At 44.4% G+C, this 6,000-nt stretch overlaps 1 pseudogene; it reads left to right on the top strand.

The window, feature by feature from the left end:
- Positions 1-4,708, top strand: part of LOC121487748 — a 48,637-nt pseudogene extending 43,929 nt beyond the window's left edge.
- Positions 4,709-6,000: the final 1,292 nt, after the last annotated feature.

Here is a 6,000-nt window from a genome sequence, read left to right on the forward strand (position 1 = left end):
TTTTTAATTGCTTCCTTTATTTTAATACACGAGGAGCCACAAAAGATAGAAGTGGCCCAGGTCTCTCTAAACATCTAAGAGGCTCTGTTCTTGTGTGCGCCGTCTGTTCTTCTCGTTTGAAAAAACACAAGGTGGAGTCCATGCCCACTGAAGTGTAGCCACCCCTCAGGGCACTAGAGTCATAGTTGTCAAAGCATAACCGTCCATGCCCTGTGAGCCCCCGAATACTCATTTAATAAAAAGGAGGATGAAAGAAATGGAGGTGTAAAGCTCAATTCTGACTACGGCACTGGCACTCTCTTCACAGTATAGTGAGCAAAGGAGGGCCATGACGTAGGAGAAAAAAGACTAGTCTTACAGGGCTTTTTTCTCTTATCCATAAAATCACTCTGAGATTGGCTGCTGGCTTGACATCCAGTGAGGCCCAGAATATTTCCCTGGGAGTTCACCTCTCCTCTCCATTCTGCCTGGGTCTGAGCCTCAGGAGCAGGGCTCTCACCCTGGAGCTGACCTGCTCTGCAACGGCTATATATAGATGCCCTACCTTGGAAACTAGGCCACTAAAGGGCTGGCCATTTGTTTTGTTTGTCTCTTGTCCCCACTAGAGTCTCTGCTAAGAATAGTGATTGCAGTCACAGGCCAGGATGCAGGGCTGCTGCAGTGTGAGGAGGCAGGTAACACAGCAAAAATTTTGGGTGCCTGTGGGGTTCAGGCTGCCATTGGTGCTGCTGCTGGGGAGGAACATGAGACTTCCTTGGACTGCAGAGAGGGGGATGTGGTCAGCTGAACGAATAAGGGAAGAAACTTCTGCTCACCTCTCACTTCTAAGTGACCTTGTGCAAGGCCAGTAACCTTGACTTGGTTCAGTTAGGAACCTCCTCCTATCCAATGAGTCCCCACTGACCAAGTGGCCCCATAATGCTTTGCTCTTCTTATCCCCTGGCATTCAGTAAAACTCCCTTCCTGGGTATCATATACCCAGCAGAATACAAGCATCTCCTCCAAATCTTCCATCATGCCTGATGTCAGCTGGAGCTGTCAAGTCCACCTCGTGCCCCCCTCACCACATGCACACGCACACACATACACACACAAACACACACACTCACACATGCATGAACACACACTGTGTGGAACTTGACGTATCTCCCAGCAGGGGGCAGAGTTTAAATTCAACTCATAAAGAGCAACTGATGTCATTGCAGCTAAAACCTTTTGCCCTGTGACGAGTTGCCTTAACTATTAAGGGCAATTCAATTCTAGCTCCTGCTCTTTCCTCTTGGAGGTACCAGCATAAAGAAGAGTACCATCTGGCTCCATGGATGGAGATGTTCTCTAATGGAAAATCTGTTGACATTGTGATGCCACCAAAAACCAGCCAGAGGAGTGGGGCTTAGTGCAACTTTTTAATGTTACTCTATGATTTTAAAAAATTGCTATTGTAGGACCCGAAGAATATATACAGTTATTGTCTACAACCTTGTGAAGAGCTGACAAAAAGAAGAGGGATTAGGTCATTTATTAATCTCAAAGGAAAAGCTAGAACAGTAGGGAAGGTTGTGGGAGGCAGATTCCAGCCCAGTGTAGCGTATCCTGCCTGAAGAAGTGGTGAGCTCCCTGTCAGTGAGTGTGTTCAAGAAATGTTGGACAGATTTCGAGATGAGAATTGGATTTCAGGAGACTCAACTGAGATATTTTTTATTTTATTTTTAATTTTTAATTTAAATTTAATTTAGTTAACATCTGCTATATTATTTCATTTCAGAGGTAGAATTTAATGATTTATCAGTTGCACATAACTCCCAGTGCTCATTACACCATATGTCCACCTTAATGCCCATTCCATCCACCTACTCTCCTTCCCTCCAGCAACCTTCAGTTTGTTCTCTAGAGCTAAGAGTCTCTTATGGTTTGGGAAACAAAAGCAAAGATGGACTATTGGGACTTCATCAGGATAAAAAGCTTTTGCACAGCAAAGGAAACAATCAACAAAACTAAGAGATTTTTTTAATGAAATTAAAGGCACAGATGAATGTTAAGAATAGGGGGAGACGTGAGCAACAGGATTTCTTGTTACCCTTTCAGAGTTTCCAGTCTCTGCCTTCTGGTTGTTCCTGAACTTCAGAAAGCATGAGGCTCTGGGAAGGAGTAAGACAGTGCAGCAGACAGGGAATCAAGGAAGATGGGCTGAGGGAAGATGGGCGTCTCCAACCCAGAGCATCTGTGATTGTCAGGAAAAAAAACACCCAAGAGATAAAAGGAATATTCCAACTCATTCCCAGACTGAATATTTAACAAAATTGGGTTTTGATTTTTTTTAATAAGGCATCAGTGGCTTTTTTTTTAAGCAACAAAGAGACTGTGTTATGCAAATTTCCCCTCAGGGCTTTTATTAAGATGTTAACATCTTTCTTGTCACAATATCTACCTTATTACAATGAATCATAATACTTCTCCATTCTCTTGCTGAGACAACTTAGTAAGATAAACTCTCTAGGCTGAGAGTGAGAATGAACTGGTTTTCTTTTCTTTTCTTTTCTTTTTTTTTAAGTGAAAATTCCTTAGTTCTAAGGATGGAGTTGGGAGATAGAAGATTCAAAAAAGAGAATGGCCCTCTTGTGCAGTGAGCCCCGTGGGTGGACCCAGTGCCGTGGTGAAGGAAGTGGGCTTGCTGTGTTCTGATGCTTCTGACTCAGCTCTCATTGGGCCAAGTTCATATCTCTAGTGCTGAGAATATGCTAGAATCTTTCTGCCTCTACCAGTGGGGACAACATCAGAGCCCTCTGAAGATAGCCTTCACCCTTCCATCATACCCTCAGCCCCCACTCTGGGCCATGGATATTGGTCACATTGGTCACATTGGTCACATTGGTCACAAATGTCATTTTTCCTCTGCAGAGACTCATTCCATCATCCTAGAATGAACAAGGAGGTCACATGGGAGGAGAGGTCTTTTGTGCAGATCTGAGAGAGCAGGAGTATTTCCATTGAGTCCTGCCCATGAGGGCTTAGAACAGGGGCACAGTAAATCCCCAGCAGCTCAGGCTCCTGCTGCCCTGCAAAGGTGGGCGCTTGAGCTGATAGGTCTGGCAGGGCAGCCTTCAAGGAGATGTTCCTTTAGACAAGGGGTAGACAAATCTGCAAAGGGCCAGAGAATAGACATTCTAGGCTTTGAGGGCCTCTCTGTCATAACTTGTCACATGGATGCAAGGTGGATGTGGCCATGTTTCAATTAAGCTGTCTTTATAAATCCTTAAAATTTGGATTTCACATAATTTTCACATGTCACTAAAAAAATACTCTTTTGCCTTATTTTCAATTCATAGCTAGCAGATTATATTACAACAGGTGGCAGGCCTTAGTTTTCCAGCCCCTGCTTCAGGCGGGGCTCAATGACCAAGTCTTTCAGGCACTTGCACAGTGCCCAGAACTGTATTATGCACAACGGAGCTGTCCAAACACTGGGCTTGGCCAACTTGCCACTCCTGGGAGGGCTCCATCACAGCTCAGCCTTCTTTTGCTACCTAATCTCAAATGGAATATTATTTCAAGGAAATCACGTGTAAGTGTTCAAAAATTCTTCTCTTCTGCCTGTTGGCATGTGATTAAAACATGGGGGAGGGGAGGGAGGGAGACAAAGGCCCTTCAAGGAGATGTTTGGCTCAGACACAGAGACTGATTATAAAACAATGCATTTAGAATCCATCAAAATCCTAGAGAACAGAGGCATCAACCTCTGTGACCTCAGCCGCAGCAACTTCTTGCTAGACGCATCTCCAAAGGCAAGGGAAACAAAGGCAAAAATGAACTATTGGGACTTCATCGAGATAAAAAGCTTTTGCACAGCAAAGGAAGCAATTGACAAAACCCAAAGACAATTGACAGAATGGGAGAGATATATGCAAATGACAAATCAGATAAAGGACTAGTATGCAAAATATGTGAAGAACTTATCATACTCAGCACCCAAAAACAAATAATCCAATCAGAAAATGGGTGAAGATACATGAACAGACATTTATCCAGAGAAGACACACAAATGCCCAACAGACACATGGAAAAATGCTCCACATCACTCAGCATCAGGGAAATACAAATCAAAACCACAGTGAGGGCCTTGCAGACACCACCACCCCGGAGCCTCCCTTGCCATCCAGCCATGGTCAGTGTTCTTTGACATCACCGTAGATGGGGAGCCCTTGGGTCACTTCTCCTTCGAGCTGTTTGCAGACAAAGTTCCAAAGACAGCGGAGAACTTTCGTGCTCTGAGTGCTGGAGAGAAGGGATTTGGTTACAAAGTTCCTGCTTTCACAGGATTATTCCAGGATTTATGTGCCAGGGTGGGGACTTCACGCGCCACAGTGGCACTGGCGGCAAGTCCATCTGTGGGGAGAAGTTTGATGATGAGAACTTTATCCTGAAGTACACGAGGCCTGGCATCTTGTCCATGGCCAATGTTGGACCCAACACAAACGGTTCCCAGTTTTTCATCTGCACCGTCAAGACTGCATGGTTGGACGGCAAGCATGTGGTCTTTGGCAAGGTCAAGGAGGGCATGAACATCGTGGAAGTCATGGAGCGCTCCGGGTCCAGGAACAGCAAGACCAGCAAGAAGATCCCCATTGCCGACTGCAGACAGATCTGATGAATCTAACTCGTGGTAGTTCAGATCTAACTCGTGTTTTATCTGAACTTCCAGACCTTCCTTTAGCTCAAGAGAGCGCCCCTCCACCCCCACCTGCTTGAAATAACCCAGTCTCTGCACTCTCACTGCGGTTCTGTGGGCTCCATGGTTCCTTCCCCCAGGTCTAGTTGGATTGCAGAGTTCATCATAAACTGAACTAAACCACACACACACACACACACACAAAAAAAAAAAAAAAAACCCACAATGAGATACCACCTCACCCCAACCAGAATGGTTAAAATTAATAAGTCAGGAAAGGTGGGCACTTGAGCTGGAAATGACAGATGTTGACAAGGATGTGGAGAAAGTAGAACCCTCTTACACTGTTGGTGGGAATGCAAGCTGGTGCAGCCACTCTGGAAAACAGTATGGTGATTCCTCAAAAAGTTGAAAATACAGCTACTTTTAACTACTATGACCCAGCAATTGCACTAATAGGTATTTACCCTAAGGATATAAATGTAGTGATCCCAAGAGACAGCTGCACACACACATACACACACACACACACAAACACACACACAATGGAATATTACTCAGCTATCAAAAAATGAAATCTTGCCATTTGCAACGACATAGATGGAACTAGAGGATATTATGCTAAGTGAAATAAGTCAATCAGAGAAAGACAATTCTATGATCTCACACATGTGGAATTTAAGAAATAAAACGGAGGATCATAGGAAAAGAGAGGAAAAAATAAAACAAGATGAAATCAGAGAGGAAAACAAACCATAAAAGACTCTTAATCATAAGAAACAAACTGAGGGTCGCTGGAAGGGAAGGGGGGGACGGGGTAACTGGGTGATGGGCATTAAGGAAGGCACTTGATATACTAAGTACTGGGTATTATATAAGACTGATGAATCACTGAACTCTACCTCTGAAACCAATAATATACTTTAAGTTAATTGAATTTAAATAAAATTTTATAAAAATAAAAATAAAACAATGCTTTTGGAATTATTTTAAGGAAGGTTGGTGCTAAATCAGGAAAGAAGATGTATGAGAGAGAAGTGAGTTAGAAAGGCATGATGTGGAGCCCATCCCTTTCTAGAAGTCGCCTGGCGGGAAAAGCCGGTCACAGGGAAATGAACCCCACATGTAACTCCATGGTCACGGGGCAATCTGAAACAAGGGAGGGCAGAACAGTTAGTCCATGTGGACCTAGGCTATAAGTGCTGCAGGGGATTAAGAGAGCGGTACCAGTGTCCCGCTAAGACTGTCCCACCCCCGTCCAGGTGAGGCCCCGCTAGCACCTGGGGGAGCACACTCAAAGCTCACCACAAGTCAGCAGGGGGCTGCTCTATGAA

This window comes from Vulpes lagopus, chromosome 1 (genome assembly GCF_018345385.1).
Source record: "Vulpes lagopus strain Blue_001 chromosome 1, ASM1834538v1, whole genome shotgun sequence".
Classification (NCBI taxonomy): domain Eukaryota; kingdom Metazoa; phylum Chordata; class Mammalia; order Carnivora; family Canidae; genus Vulpes; species Vulpes lagopus.